This window comes from Pelecanus crispus, chromosome 9 (genome assembly GCF_030463565.1).
Source record: "Pelecanus crispus isolate bPelCri1 chromosome 9, bPelCri1.pri, whole genome shotgun sequence".
Lineage (NCBI taxonomy): Eukaryota > Metazoa > Chordata > Aves > Pelecaniformes > Pelecanidae > Pelecanus > Pelecanus crispus.
The window spans coordinates 23,779,334-23,796,593 of record NC_134651.1 but is presented as its reverse complement, the minus strand read 5'-3'; the positions used below and the strand labels follow the sequence as shown (position 1 = coordinate 23,796,593).

General features: G+C 35.7%; 1 protein-coding gene across 1 annotated transcript in view; it reads left to right on the top strand.

Annotated features, from left to right (window-relative positions):
• Positions 1-5,076: 5,076 nt before the first annotated feature.
• The window catches only part of CLSTN2 (calsyntenin 2), a 242,918-nt gene continuing 230,734 nt past the window's right edge, over positions 5,077-17,260 (top strand). The window contains exon 1 of the mRNA XM_075716449.1: positions 5,077-5,194. The gene's annotated coding sequence lies outside the window, so the exon portion shown is untranslated. The remainder of the gene's footprint in view (positions 5,195-17,260) is intronic.

The window sequence follows — 17,260 nt, the reverse complement described above, 5'->3', positions numbered from 1 at the left end:
ACAAGTAGCAGGGTGGGTTTTTGAGCATGCCATCTGGAAGGGGTAAAACCCAGGGCAGTGTGCAGAGGATGGGGAAAAGGTACCAAAGTAGAATGTCGGAGTTCGGTGTATTTTTGGGGGTTCTAAACATCTTCTGGCCTTTATTAATTTTGCTAAATTTTGGGGTTTGTCCTTGATCTGACTGTTAAGACAACATTCCTGGGGCCATGAGATTTCCTGCAGACTCTACACAATGAGTTTGTTTTTCTTTTGCCTTTTTCAACTTCATTGTTTCATGTGCCAAGTGCATTTGCAGATGGAACACAAAGTGGCAGTTTTCTAGCAAGATGGTTTAATTACATCCAAAGGCTTGTAATCACAAGCTTTGGTGGGACAGACTATGAAAATGCAGTGTAAATGGTGCGTACAAATTTTAATGAATTGACCTCTAACTGTAATAAAAGAAAAAAGATTAATTGCCTTATCCTAGATGCTACAAATTATTCACATTATGATTTTATATGAATGACTAATAAATTATAGGAAGGAAGACAAGTTTTAAAAAAACCAACCTACAGCATAGGCATATTTCACCTGTATATCTTAACTAAATATGTGTTGGAATTCATGAAAACATTGTACGGATTTCAGCTTTTACCCAGCTAGAGAAATGCAAGGGAAAGGTAAAGGATAAATGCTTTCAGAGAAGATTTTTTGTAAAAAAGACAAAAACATACTTTTTTCATTTTTTTTGCAGTTTTAAAGATAAGTGTGCTACAACTTAATGCACCTAAATAGAGAAAATAATTTTCTGTATAGCTCTTATCTGCTGACTATCCAGCTTGTTTGCTTTTTTGAGCTTAGCTTGCTGTATAGTACTGTGCTCTCACAGTTCCTGAAACCTCACATACAAATCTGTATATAGACTTTTTCCATCATCTTTAGGAAATGTAAATAAAAAAATGTAGTTTGCCTATCACTTTCTTTTATAGAAAGTTGTTAATTGTAAGCATTGCTGAGAAACATTAAAATATTTTTTAACCATTCATGCCTGTTCCATTTTCAAGATAAAACAAAAAGTTTCCACCATATTTTAAAGTTTATAAAAATTCCAAAAATGTACATGTTAATCTTGAAGAGTTTCTAATAAACACCTTATATAATGGGAATAACATAATTTCTTAAATAATGTGAATTTTGGGGTTTTCTATTTAAACATACAGTTTCATATAGCCCAAAGTAGACAGCATGGTAAAAGTTTTTTGTTCTGGTGTTTAACTAAATGCAGTGTGGCATTACTGTGTCTTTGGAAACCTGACCTGAAATTTGACTGGTTTTGATGTAACTGAGAAAAGAATGCAACTTTAACATAGTTTGGGGGACATTTTAAACTAAATGTGGATTGAAAGGAAAAGCATAACTGTATATATTTACATTAAGATCTTTAGGTTCCAACCAATTTTAGTTAAAAAGAAGTGATCCCCCCCCCCGCCCCCCGCCCCGCCTCCAGATATGGCTTTGGATATGTGTCAGAAAGGTAAATCTCTTAAAAAGAAAAAAACCTACTCAGCTCATGGGATTTCTGTAATTTTCTGCCAATATTCTATATATGTTGTCTAAACCACAAATTATTTCCCTAAACATGAATACAGCCTGGATCTGAATTCCTGTTGGTCTATCTCAAACATATTAAAACTATTTTTCTACAGTAATAAAAATAATTATTTGAAGGTCAGGGCTAGAAAAATGGATGGTAAAAGGAAATATTGCTTAAGTTACAGGAAGTCATATTTTGAGGTGCAGGTCCTGCTCTAAGGCAGAGGAACTAGTGGCTGAGTTGCAGGTGATGTTTTTACTTCAATACATTAATATTATAAAAGTAGAGAGAGTACGTAAGGGAGGAAAAAAATCATGCTCTTAAAGAGGGCACAACTAGAAGAGTATGTAATTTGTATGTAAAAATATGTACTTCTCAAATATCTTGAAATTTGAATCAGTACCTAGAATGAGACAGGACAAAACAGTTTTGAACTAATTTAAAAAATACTACTTGTTTTGAAGATGCTGCATAGGGATAGGAAAATATCATAAGCTTATAAGAGGTGTATTGACCTGTGGATAAATACTGATTTGAACCAGTCTAACATTTTGTAGCTGCCCTTTTGTCTTGGAGGAAGAAATGTAAAGTATTCATTAATCATGTTGTATTTGAAGGTGCTTTTTTTTAGAATCTAGTATCTTATGAAAGCCTATATAGTGGTGTATGCATTTAGTAAGAGTTTCTTTGTTAACATTTTAGCAACCTTTAGCAGAGAAAATATAAACACCCCCCCACCCAGAACACCAGCTACTGATCTCAATATTATAGATTTCTTATTTTAATATAAGTATCCAAAACAGTGTAAAAGGATGAATGATTTTAATGATGTGAAAATATTTCAAGTGTATAGATAGTTTGATGCAAAAGAATTGTTTTGCACTTCCGAAGAGTGTGGATGACTTCCATTTTTTTTTGAAATTTCCACACCACAGGTTACACAAAGCTTGTGTAGTAGTAATTTTTCCTCTGGAGATATACCTCATAAGAGCTTGCAAATAATTTGACATTTATTGTGTTTTGCTTTTGTTTTATTGTTCCTTTCTTCTTCCTAATACCAGTCTCTAAGGTCTAGGGCTAAATTGTAGAACTTGTTCCTAATGTACTTTCTTCTCTTTCCACCCCAACATAATTTAAGGAATTATGTTGCTGTCACTCATTTGACTGTTGTTATTGCTTATGGGACACTAATGGAAAAAAGATAAGGCTAGTAGACTTGCAGTCACTGTATACTGAGACTGTTTCTTAAGCAAAAGTGTCAATAAAACTATTCTGTAGAATATATATGTAGGAGGAAAGGGCTTTTTTTTGTTTTTTTAATGTTTTGTGGTTTTGGTTTGGGTCTTTTTTTGGCGGGGGGTGACAGGTCAGACAATTAACAGAATCAAGAGGAAGGAAAAGCTGGTTTTGGTACTTTAAATTTTAGTTGCACAAGGAGTTCCCTTTTCATGCAAATTCCTATTTACTAGTTCATTATTGTTAAATTGTATTTGCCGTCAATCAAGAGATCGCCTTTTGTCTGTACAGCGTGTGTCAGTCAAAGCCTTTGAGTCATATCAGAGTACCAGTGGAGCATATTTATGTGTCTGGACATTCAGGCAATTCACATATTCAAGGAACAGACAAAAAATACTTCAACTGCCCTCAAAACTGGAATCCCAAATGCCATACAAAGCTCTGAAATTGCATCCATCGCTTCTCATATTTCAACATTGACAAGACTTTTGGCCTTCATCCTATTACATAAACTCGCCAATCTCTCCTCTGGCTGTACAGTCATTACAAGATGAAGATATTTCAGTTCCCTATTTTCCATTTCACCTTTCCCTGACACATCCCCAGTTTAATCTTCCTATTTCTTAGTTACTGTAAAAATGGGCAAAACCACAGCAAAGGTAAGTATGCTTTCTTCTCAAAGAATATATATTGCAACATATAAATGAACTCAAAGTTCTCATATTAGTGGTTAGAATAGAAAATAATTCAGCTTTAAAAGGACCTCAGATCATTCTTCCTGAGTCCACTATTTCCTAATGATTAAACAAAGAAACAAGAAGGAAAAAGAGTGAACTGCAGTTTGCCCTAAATGTATTTGTTTACTTTTTCCAAATAGCCAGTGAGCAAAATAATTTGTTAATTGCCCAGCTCTTCACTGTGGCCAGAGGCCCCTCTATAGTCTTGGTGTGTATTGCTACTTTCTTCACATAGAAGAAACTATGTGGGAGAAACTTGAAATTCATTCTTTTCTGAGGGTTTTACAGAAGACAAGGCAGGAAAGAGTTTAGGGGAGGGGGGGGGGGGTGTGTGTGTGTGGATTTTGTATGTTTGTTTGTTTTTATAGTGGGATTATTTTAAATAATCCCATCTGGTTCAATTTATTTTTGCTTTAAGTGTCAACCGTTCATCTTTGAGGGGCTTTCTGTTACCTCATCAGATGTTTTCCTCAGCATCTGGTACACAAAACTAAATAATATGTACAAAAATTACCTTGCATATGGACTTGGTGAAAACATGGCAGATATTCCTTAGCGCAGTGTTCCCTTATGCCTGGGGTAGTACGTTCTTCAAATTGCAATTTTTTTAGGCTAGCACCATTGTATTACTTACGTAGGAGTTCCAAAAATGTAACATTCAGATTGTGGCTGTGGGAACAAAATGCTATTTATAAGCATAGCAAAGCTAAGCCTCTTACAAAATAAAAAGGGAAAATGCCTCTTCATACTATCCAATAAATAGGAGATGGTTGGTGAGAGGGATGTACATTGAAAGGGTTCAGGAGTAAGACAGTCTGATGATACGTGTATCCCCTACTTTAAAAGTGTCTTTTTGTGTGATCTTCCTATGTACTTCAAGACCAGATATCCTCATGTTCAACAGCTGTATTTGAAAGACGGGGTTTTCAGAAAAACTTCAGATCCCATTTAAGCATAACTAAAGCTGGTTAAATGGAAAAGAGGTGGTGTTTTATATCAAAGTGATTAAAATGTAGTTTATTTTTTGTCTGCAATGTACAGAAGACAAAAGTAATTTTAGATATTTTTCCAAAAATATAAAATGAGAAGATGACAGAGAGTCCAATGTTCTCACCTGTCCTTCTGCTTGTCTTTGTATCTTGACAAAAGTTGTGTTTCTCTGGAAGTCCCTTCTCTTGCATCAGAGTTCTGCAACTGAAAGCAATTCCTTCAAAAGTGTCTGACCCTAATTATGCCTGACGGGAACACGTTAAAAATATTTTGAAAATAATGACTTTTTATTTTGGTGTCTTAATTGGAGGGACGTCTGTAGGTTTTCTCATCAGTGAATTGCGGTACAATACGCATATTGTTTTGCTTTAATATTTGAATGTTTATAAAGTACTCTGGGATCTTGTTAGTAGATTTTGAGTAATAACATTAATATTGGACGTATATGAAATAATTTATCTTTAAAGATAAAATAAGCTAAGTGGATGTAAAACACAAATCAAATTAATTAGGCCTATGATTTCTTTTCCAGTGAACAAACACAAGCCCTGGATTGAGACATCGTACCATGGAATCATAACTGAAAACAACGACACTGTAATTTTGGATCCTCCCCTTGTTGCTTTGGATAAAGATGCACCTGTTCCCTTTGCAGGTAGGAACATATATTAACAGCAGCATTTTTGCTTATGGATTGCATTATGAAGTTATTAGCGTTTTTAAGGAATGAACTTGTGGTGCAGAGATAATGTAATCTGAAGGACGTGTTTAGAGGCTGCACTTAGTACTCAGGACTTGACCATTGGCACATAGACCTTGAAATGAGGCGTCTTTTACAATGAATGTGTCTGCTTATTTGTGAAGAAGTGATTATAAACAGCATAATACAGCAGACTTCCACTATCAACGTATTTTTTTAATGAAAACACGATATATATAGTTACATTTGAATTTGCTTTTATAGAAATGAATTATTACAATTGCCTAAAGTAATAATACATAGTTAATTTTATTTAGTAATAACAGCCCCTGCTTTCTGTCTTCTTATTCCGCTCCCTGGCTATGGACAAACTATGTGACAGATATTTAAAGTTGCTCAACTCTTATGTTACTGTGTTAGTACTTTATAACTGTCAAGACTTGGACAGAAAATTTAATGGAGGTTTTGAAGATTTTTGCTCAGGTTGCTGTATGATAGATGTATGTCATATAGAAGTTTTTACTTGTATTGTCTATTTTTCCTGACACTTATTATGTCGTATTATGAGTTCCTTGAGCAGAAAATAGTACTTCTGCCTGTCAAGTAAGTTTTCTGTTAAATTCCCTGTTTCATTAAAAATATTTTTTGAAGAAAAGGGAGAATATTAAGGCTTGATAGCTGTTCTGAAGATCCTAAAAAGAACTAGTTGTTAAAATATTATATTGCTTAAGAATGTTCATCTTTTATAAGGAAAGGAACTACTGAAGACGAGTATCCTTGTTCTCATGGAATACAGCCATGTTCAGTAAGCAGTAAGTCAAAGTACTTGGCCCAAACCACATTTTACAGCATCATGTAAGAATTGTTATTAACCACTTTCCCCATATACTGGCATGAACTCATACCCTGCAAAACAGGGTACGATTCATTAATGTTTTTTATGTATTGAACCCCAATTTAATATCAAGATTGGTTTCTCACTCATGGTGCCCCGTGGTTCTTGGTTGCACAGAACACTTCTCTTCCTCAACCATATATGCACCAGGGATGTTCAGTGGAGGGGACTCAGCTAAATTTAGTCAGAGGTAAAAGCCTCAAATAGCATATATGTACGGATACAGCAATATCAGCATGAAAGCCTTTTACCTGCTGATCAGTTCCTATGGCACTGGGTTACTTGTTAATGGAGGCATAAAGAGTGTCCATTCAGAGATATGTAGACAGCCTCTAACGGGGAGGTACTAATCGTAGTCAGAGGAGGTGTACTTCATACAAAGAAGCTCAGGATGAGGTGTCCTTAACTCAGTTACTAGTTTTTGAAGCAATGAAAAAAGTACTTGTTTCCAAATGATTTTTTTTAATGCATTCATCAAGAAGCAACTATATATGTTAAAACAAACAAAAAGTGTGGAATAAGACTTTCAATGATAATGTAATGTATTATGTATAATGTATAATGTAATGTAATGTATTTGAATACACTTTTGTCTTACAATGGTAACTTTCACATATATGTGCAATTCATTCTCCCAAATGTTTGTGGAAACCAGTAATGTAAACTTAGATGAAATCCTTGCTAAACTAAACCTATCTGTGAAAACTTCACGTACAGTTATTTAGGAATGAAGAATGATTCCTAGTGAAAATACGCCCTTTTCATTTTGGGGGGATTTTTCTACTACTATGAATGTTCTGTCTCGTATTTGCTTCTTTTACTTGCATTCCCTTGGGATCCTTACAGGGATGTTGATCACATGTGCTGTTTCCACTGATACTTTTACAAACTGTGTGCTGACTGGGGATTTGCTAGCCTGATTATTTTCTTTGTTTCTTACGTTGGTACAATTGACATGTTTTTCATGAATTAATGATTTACTCCTCTTGTAGAAAATCATCCTTTGAAATACTGAACTTGCACAGACAGACTGGCTTTTGTTATAAAGGTTACATTAGAGAGTAGTTTTAATTTAGTTTCTTCATTTATTGACTTGAATTATTTATAGTTTAAGAAGTATTATGGGGTCTAGGAGGGAAAATACTTGGTGTGTATTCCCTGATATTAATAGTTCATTTCCAGGTAATATTGTACATTTGGCCTCATGATCTGCAATCCAGACGTAATATTATAATACTGATTGAACCCTTAATTCCCTTGAAGGACCTAGACTTCCTACCTGTTTGGAAAAACCTCTATGTGCTTTTTTTAAGACTCTTGCCTTTTTAAATTGTTGGAGTAACTTCTCATTTCTGTTTTAAATTTCTGCTTTAATATCATGTAATTTTATTTGGCTTCATAATATAATTGATTTTGTTATAGGTCTTTAAGGAAAATTCAATTTGTGTAATGTATTTGGTAGGAGAAAACTGAAAATAGATACAGTACAACCTTAACAATATTCAGTAACTGTACACTTAATAGTATTGTAATGTGGAATTTCTTCTATGGCCATGTTTTGTTTAGGTGTGGAAAACTTATTCTACAGTATAATATATTTGTCTTCAATTGTACCACAGAATCAGAGCTCCAGCAGTTCCTTTCCCATCACCCTATTAATATTTTCAGTATTTTGTCCAACTGTTATAGAAAAAAAATTAAATATATAGTCTTTTGAAAGATTTTCCGTGATTTTTTTTTTTTTTTTAAAATGGGCCCAGATTGAAGAATATATCAGGGCAGTTTCTGACCTGTGCTTAGATATCTACTTAGATCTCCCTGAACAACCTGTATTTAAGACTAAAGGTATGTGGTTTCTTCCTCTGGAACTACAGCCACTGCAAGAGTTTACTGGCAGATTGTTGGCTGTTCCATCAGTATTTGTGTTAGCTTACAGAAGTAGACTTTTTTTTTCAATAATATCAGTGTATATTTGACTTTAAAAAAACCCAGAAAACCAAACAACAAAAGACCCCTCCAACAAACCAAAACAAAAACCAAACCCCAAACCAAATGAAAAACCCGCAACCTAGCTGCTATACATAGTTTCAGTTTTCGTATGGGCATAAGTCCCATAGAAACAAAATTGAACTAACAACGGAAGGAAAACTGTCAAGTTAACCACCAGGTTGATATTTCTAGGGAATGCCTGTATAGCTACGTAGCTAGATGTTACGGGGACAGTGTAATCTTTCTGCTTCTCTTAATTTCTTCCTTCTTAAGTACTCGTCTTCCATCAGTAAGAGGCTGAGGAAAATTTACAGGGTTTACTATTGAAAGGGGTGACAGGTCATGGTAGGTGCAATGCATATTTATTTCATACATTTATTTACTAATTTATACCTATTTATTCCATATCTGTTTCTATATTTTGCTAGTGAGGATGTAGTCCTTTTGGAACCATACTTAACTTGTGGAAGTAAGGGTAGGTAGTCCTTATGTTTATGGCCAAGTCAAGGAGAGCTTCAGAAAGGAGGTGCAGTAGTGTCAAGCCAGGAAGCATGTCATGTCAAAACGAGTGTGCTGGGGCCATTTTTTGGAGAGTATAAACCTCACGGGGTTTTTTGTCTCCAAATTGCCTGCATTATGCTTTATAAAACAAAGTTAGTGTTGAGGTCTGGGATATATACAGACAGGCTAGCACTGTGGTCTCTAGGATTATAATGATGACAAGGCGTGCACTACTAATAGCAGATACCAGCAGATAATGAGATTGCACTGTTCCTTCCATGCAGGAAAGCCCAGGTCTGCTGTAGAGGCCTGGCTTAAAGGAACGAGGAAGGGCTGTTTGTACCACTCACTGTAAAAGCTCCGAGTTCAGCAAGAGGAGCCTGGAAGTGGTGTAGGTTTTCCAGCTCTGAGTTGTGTCTTATCAGGGATGCTTTGAGCAACGTACAGATCACCTTGCTCCTGTCGATTGCCCTGGTGCACAGGTAGTTTATGCATTTCGTATTTTTCACCTGAGCAAATAATCTTTCCCCTAATAACTACTTTGTTACTAAGCACAAAAGCAGAATTAAGCTATTAAGACACATTTGGTATTCATCAATGATTCTTATCTGCCCTCAGTGCTTTGGTTTGTCTTCTATACCCATTCTCATTTTTTTAGTTTAAATGTTAGTTGTGGCATAGACCTACTCCAAACTATAAACAGTATTTTTGTTTTCTCTTCTGGAAACTTTAACATTGTTCCTAATATCTGTGCCTTTTTTCCTCTCCGTGGCTACTAAGGTAAGTCTTTTATTAACTGTCTTGCCAACGCCTTCTAACATGCACACTATGGTGCACGTCAAACCCCTGGTCATGGAGTGGTCACGAGAGAAAATTCCTAGTCTGCATTTTTTTCTTACCTCTGTCTAATGTTTAAAATCAAGGGTGATGGTAGGAGAAAAAGGAATCTGTTTCCAGGGAGGACTAATGAGAAACTACCAGGACTAAATGCGTCTGTGAAAAATGCTGGCTGTCAAATGTGATCAGCTTATTTCAGAACTGGAGCATGAAGACTTTCACAAGATTGCAATGAATGGTCTTTGCTGTCTCTTTATTTTATTAATTTATTATGAATTGTGCAATAATTGGAGTTTATGTAAAATCATGGTTCTTAAAATTATCATGGTATGAACATATTCACTCTCTCTTTTTCATGCAAGTACATTTTTCAGACCCCTAGTTTTGAAGGAAAGCTTGAAAATACCATCGCAAATGGTTCAGTGTGAGAAGTAATATGAGTAGTTTTCCAAACTTCAGTTTTTCAAGTCCTGACCTGAAAGGGATTTTCATACACTAGTGCTGAGATACAACTGATCTTTAAAATAACTAGACTCACCACAGCTGCATGGTGTCTTTTGCAGGGTATCACAGGAAAAACAAAACAAAACAAAACCCCACAAAACATGAAGAAACTGCAAGTCCTGTAGAAACAGGTTATGCCTTCCGTCCTCTTCAAACAGTATTGTGTAGGGGCAGTATGAGCTTACTTATCTAATTTAGGGAAATCCATTGGAGGAATCTCTCTTTAAAAAAAATAAAAAAAAAAATCCACCCCGAAAGAAGGAATGTAACTTTAATTAGACTTGCACCACCTGCAAGGTCAGCCATACAACAGTCAGCTATCACATGCTGGTTATGAGGCTGGAAATCATTTCAAGGATTTGACTTTCAGGCTTAGGAGTGGTTTGGCTAGGAACAAGGTGAGATCAACTGAATCAATTTGACAATGTTCTGTTTCTGCGATAGCAAGAAGCCCTTACAAAATGCTGTAGGATTTTGGAAGGCTATTTGGAAAGGACATCTGTCTGCATTTTAATAACAGCAACTCCGTTTTATCAGCAATGTTGTGCAAAAATAGATCTGAAAGGAGCTTCAGGATGTCTCCAGTCCATCCTCCTGCCCAAGGCAGGATCCATTATACCTGTGTCATTCCTGATAAATAGTTTTCTGTCTTAATCTTAAAGACCTATAGTGACAGAGATGTAACAGCTTCCCTGGGCAATCTATTCCACGCTTCACCATCCTCACTGTTTTTCATGACGCTTAACCTGAACTTTCTGTACCACAATTTTAGCCCATTAGCTTTTGTCCTATCCACCATGGCTAGGCAGAGCAGATTCTTCCCATTCTTTTTTTGCAGCAACGCCTTTTACTTTACTCCCTAAAAGCACTGTGAGCATCTTAAAATGCACGGGGGTGGGGTGGGCTTCAGCTATCCATTGTTACTCATACAGACATAAAGCAGAGAAATAGGAGGTAACTTTCAGAACAACGAGACAATGCCTGCCCTTTTCACCTTGAAAGCAAAGAGCCTAACTCTTCACTGTGTCATCGCACCAAGGTTGAGCTGAATAATTATACCACAGTGAGTTGGGCCCATTAAGTCTTAAGCTGCTTTTATGCTCTTGATAGATTTACAGATAGCCTTTTTTAAAAGGTCAGATTTGTGTCTTCCTGGCTCCACACAGACAAGTACTCTGTATCTCGGAAGCAGATGCAAATCAGGCTTCCTTTGCAGATGGAGTCCCAGTCTCTGACTACATTTTGGCTGTGCTAAAACCACCGAAAAGGATAAGGAGACAATAAAATCAGCCAAGAAGGATGTCTGAATATTCACTAAACTACAAGCTGCATCCACAAACTCTCCCAAATCATCTTTGTGATTTTAGCAGTTGAGAGGAGCATGTATTCTCAGCTGCACCACAGCAAATCCAGTAGTTGTCAGTCCACTTACACCCAGGGGCTGAACACAAAATCCCATTTCTCAGCTTCAAACTATGAAGCTGTCTAGCCTTCTTGTTTGTTTGTTTTTATTGATAAGTAGTGGCATTAATTACAGAAACAATCTTTTTGGTACAACATTAAAAATGCGGAAATTATTTTTCAAATTGTGACTGAGTACTGTCATTTTTAACTCACTGTCAGCCAGACTTCAGACATGCTGTCAGTTTATGATGCCCAGAATTCATTGGTGTTAAATATTTCACTGTGAAAATGATGCATGATCAAAAAAATCTGAACTGTAAGTGAAGCTATGGAGTGTTGCAGTTGTTTATAACAAATCACCTGCTGATTTTTTTAAACTTCTATTTTTGAAGTTTACATTTATTAATGTAGCTTAATTAGTTAAGACTGTAGCCTTTAAAAGCAAAAAAAGAACCTCTTCATGGTGATCATAACCTAAGGTACAATAAAAGATTGGCAATACCACAGTCGATTCCAGAGATGCTGGTTTTGACCTAAGTGATGCTGCTTGTGGTCCAGTAAAGTTAGAATGATGAATGCCCAGGGTTCAGATTAAGAATGCACCCAAAAAAAAAAAAAAAAAAAAAATCACTCTGACAGTGACCTCTGTTGGTTAGTCCCTGAAGTTCAGAGATGATAGGTTTGAGGGTTTGGCTTTGGTTCGGGGTTTTTTTTTGCGCTTGAAGTGTTTGGCAGTTAAGTTTGATTGCCTTTCTTAGTCATTCTGACAGCAGTGAAATAAAAGTAGGCAACATTAATGTCTTGAAAGAAGACTAAAAGTTCAAGAATTCAGACTGTTCTAATAGAGCTTTTAGTAGCTGCTGAGTGGTCTGTCATTGCAGGAGTAAGTGGTTAGGATGAAAATTAGACTTTAATGCATGGACAGTGAATGTAAGTTGCTTCTGGCAGACAAAATCAGTATGAATGAGAACATTGAGATAAACTTTATTACACCTAAATATGCTAAATTACTTGAAGCCAGAAAGAGGCAAGTAAAGTAACGAACTAATTACAGTTTGATGATATTCACTTGGACGTTTGGACTACTTATGGAAAATAGTGATGTGAAATAAATTGGAACTGTTTTGAATAGTTTTCTTTATAAATAAGACTTGATCTTTGGAAAACTAGGGCAGGATATTACTGTGGAGATGCAAACATACACATGATGACAGGGACAGAATCTGGCATTTTATTGTGCTGAAGTATCATACTAAATGACTACTTAATTAAAAAAACTGTTTAATTAAAACAGGTTATAACTGAAGTTGCCTGGAAAATAGTGTCAGTTGTTAAACTTCTGCGCTGTTCAGAACACTAAATATAAACCTCAATGGGAAGTAGTAGAATTGCTAAGCCTACAGGTCCCAAAATTGGTAGCTGCTATTATGCTCTGACTATAGATACAGATATTTGTCACACACCTTCTTTGAAACTAATGAAGCCTTGACATATGAGGACCATTACATTTACTAAAAAATACAAACTTTAACCACTTGTTAATGTTGTTGTCATCAGAACTAGGGCTAGCAATAGCTAGATAATCCAGTAAAACAAAGCTTTCTACAAAAAAAACACTAGTGCGTAGAATTGCTCTATTCAAAGTAGCAAAGACCTGTGCCAAATTCAAACAAATAGTATTGTAGGAATTATTGTTATCCAGCAGCCCTGTCTGTGACAGGGCAAACTGAGAGACACAGTTTTCTTGGACCTTCCTGCTAGTCTGCTAAAAACCTTCAGCTTCACCTGTGTTGTGGTTTAACCCCAGCTGGCAACAGCTGCTCACTCATTCCACCCCTGGTGGGATGGGGGAGAGAATGGGAAGGGTAAAAGTGAGAAAACTCCTGGGTTGAGATAAAGACAGTTTAAGAATAAGTAAAGCAAAAGCCATGCATGCAAAGAAAGCAAAACAAGGAATTCGTTTACTACTGATTCCCATTGGCAGGCAGGTGTTTGGCCATCTCCAGGAAAGCAGGGCTCCATCACACATAAGTTAACTTGGGAAGACAAAAAGCTGTAACTCTGAATGTCCCCTCCTTCTTTCTTCCCTCAGCTTTATATGCTGAGCATGACATCATATGGTATGGAATATCCCTTTGGTCAGTTGGGGTCAGCTGTCCTGGCTGTGTCCCCTCCCAAATCCTTGTGCACTCCCAGCCTACTTGCTGGTGGAGTGGTGTGAGAGGCAGAAAAGGCCTTGACTCTGTGTAAGCACTGCTCAGCAGTAACTAAATCATCCCTGTATTATTGACACTGTTTCCAGCACAAATCCAAAACATAGCCCCATACTAGCTACTATGAAGAAAATCAGCTTTACTCCAGCCAAAACCAGCACAGCCTGCAAGATCTTCATTGTTGTAAAAGATAGAAATGCAATATAGAGTCATTGACAATTCTGGAAAACAATCGTTTCATTTGAACTGAATCCAGAATCAAATTAAAAACACCAATGAAACAAAATGCAATGATGTAGGAATGATAAACTCTTTTTTTTTTTTCTTTTAACCAAATCTAATTATATCAAATTTTACAGGAAATTAAAAAAAAAAACCCCAGTCTGTGCTTCCCCATTTTATTCTTTGAAAATATACTGTTAGTCATAAGAATGTTATGTTTTTGACCTCAAAAATATTTTAATTTTTGAAAGAATTGGTCATGAGTTTTAAAGCAGTTTTTTTTCTTCACTGATCATTGAAGGTGAACAATGAATTTTACTTTTACTTGCAAAGCTAAATATTCATCCAGGAACAATCAGGTTTTTTCTAAATGTTTTTGCTAATTATTCAGTTATGGAATTTCAAGCTAAACATTACTTGTCTATTTATAAAATAATATTTATAAAAAATACTTATGTGACTATTAGAAAGTGAAATGAAAGCATCAATAGATGTTTTTGCTTCATCAAGAATTCTTAATTGATAAAAATCTTTGCACTGTATCTCAACAAACTGGTGAAGATTATGCAGGCTATGTAAAGCATTGCTAATAACTTTTTAGAGACATTTCCAAGAGATGGTAAATCTTGAATCAGTAGAACTAAGTTCAGTGACACTGTAGTAATTTGTCCCATGTGCTGACTGTCCATCATGTAAGGACATAGCTACATAGAATGACATCGAGAAATGCAATTATCCAGTTATATTCATGTATATTTTACACTGTGAACAATGTATGTGAATCTGCAGTTGAAATATGAAGTAATTTATTTCAATGAACTATGTCCATTACTTTTTTATTTTCAACAAAATATTTTAAAAGCTGTAGAAAGTAATTTATTTTGCTGAGGTACTATTTTAACAATTTTTTTCTGCAATGGAATATTTGAGTGAATTAAGACTAACTTGCTTTTGAGATGTAATTTTTGCCATGTAGTTAAGCATGGATTCTACACACTTCAGTAGTTCTTTAAAATCAGTGATGTTTCCTCAGCTATGAGTTTAAATTCTGAATGTTACAGGAAGGACAGCATTGTAGGAAGTGCATAGCATTTTCCCTTCTATGATGTTAAGTGACTTCAAGAATTTTGAAGTGGGACTTTTGTGATCTGAGTATGCTCCCAAATTCACATAACAGATTCGTCAACAAACTTAAAATTTTATTTAAGGGTAGAATTACTATTTGGTAGTAGCAGTCTCATGCTGATTTGCAGCATGTGTGTAATTCAGGTAAAGAAACAGTTGCCTCTGGATCCTCTGTTTTGGGATAAAAAGGATGAGGAATAATTCTCTTACTATGGTGTGAGTGATACACTGAGGTCTGCCTTAGGTTTGAACAGGCTCTTATCTTCTTAAAATTAGGGCTTGCCAAATATGTGTAAGCAGGTGAAAAATGTAACAAAACCCTACTGTAGTTAGACCTCTGTCGTTATGCTTGCAGTGAATATCATAATCACTTAAGTTCTTACAATTTCAGGTACAAATAAGCATTTTTAAACATTTATTGATATAAATTGAATTATTTGAAAAATGATGACAGCAAGCATAACTCAAAGGCATGAAGCTAGACAGTGAAGAAGTTGAAACAAGCAAGAACAATACCCCTGTTACATTTTTTTTCTTGTTGCATGGTTTGTTTCTCTTCATTATTTGGTATTCAAGAAGTAGTAAACTTGACCTGTCTATTTTTGGTTTCAAGGGTATGTCAACCTGGGAATTTGTAATCTGTGGCCATCTTTACTTCCAGTACTACAATAACGTACAGGACTCTGAGGGAGGGCTGAAAAAGGTAGTGTGAGGATCCAAGTGAAGGAATAAACAATGATTCTGAGCCAAATAGTACAACTTCCACTCTCTCTTCATGCCTTCATTCCTTCCATGGTCTGTTAATTCAATTACATCTATTTCCTTCACATACATATTTCCTTCTTCATGTGTGTTCCTATGTTGTCATATTCTTAGGTGAAGGATGATGAATTTAAAAAAAAATAATTTTTTTAAAGGCATGAAGCGTTATTTATGCAGACTTAGAAAAATAATTTATAATACTGTTAAATGTTAGTAACATAACACGTAGACTTGGAATTTTCACCACTTAGAAGTTTACTGCAACAAAATTGGCACTACAGGGTTCCAGTTTTGCTTTAAAAATGAAATCAATAGGCTAAATTAGTTGGGAAAATGTCATGTTAAAATGTATTCCTCAGACTGGAACTACTTGAGTTAGTGTAAGGCAGCAGAGACAGGTAGTTTGCTTGAAGTGGTTTCTAAATATTAAAAACATTTTAAAAGAACAGCCTAAATAGGTAATTATTTAATCTTTCGAGTTCCTTTTACTTATTGGTCAGCAATTCTCTTACGGAAAGAATAGTTGAGAAACACCACTTTCCTTTAAACCTGCTACTTTCCACTCACAGCTGAAAAAGTTGTTTTTCAGGACTAGAAAAAACTCTCAGTAGCCTGTAAGTGCTGCTGCTCCCTTTGCTTGCTAGGGCAGCCTAAAAAAAGCATGTGACACTACTTTTACAAAGCAAGAGTGGGAAGGAGAATATAAAGAATTCAAACTCTGGACAGGTGGTTTAGGCCATCGATTTTCTACTCAATTCTCCTGCTTCTGGCTGTGTGAAATGGATCAAACTAATTTATTCTCTTGGCCTAGGATTTCTTCCACTGTCCTTTTTTTCCTGTGTGTTTAGATTATTAAAAAAAATATTCTAAGTGCTTTTATCTCAATGACTATGCAGCACTGAACACAGGCTCCTTGTGCAACACCAAGCACACGGGGGGTTTGCTGTTCTCGGCTGTCGTTATTTTCTGTTCCATAATCCTTTACAATAGAGGTAAGTGGTATGTTTATAGTAGATGCAACAGTTGGATTAGTGTGGATGTTGAACCTGAGCTAACAATCCTGCTAGAGAGCTACACCAGTATGGTTACACAGCTTTATCTCTATGGCTGTCACATCAGCTCCCAACTGGTAAGGCAGATGCATTACTGAGACATTGCAGAGGTAGAGATGAGAAAAGAAGAGAAAGTACTGGCAAATAGTGGAGTGGGGGAAAAAGAGGGGGGGAAATGTGTTCTTCCAAAAAGGCTGAAGACTGTTGATACAGGATGCATTGTGTAGCCATCTTTAAGGTTGTTATTTTTCAAAAATAAAAAATAATTTCTTGAGTGTTTAATCTTGGGGTTCTGTGAAGAAGAAATTAAATGTGTCCTGTTTTTTTACTGAAAATGTGGAATAAGCTAGATATATGCTTGTCATTGAATAGATCTGTATTTGTTCTTGGCCATTATAGGTTTAATATCAAGAGATAAAATATCCAATTCTTTATGATGAAAACACAACACATGATGTACAGAACCAAGTATTTTCTTAATCATGTCACATGCACAGAGAAATGTCACTGGGATGTT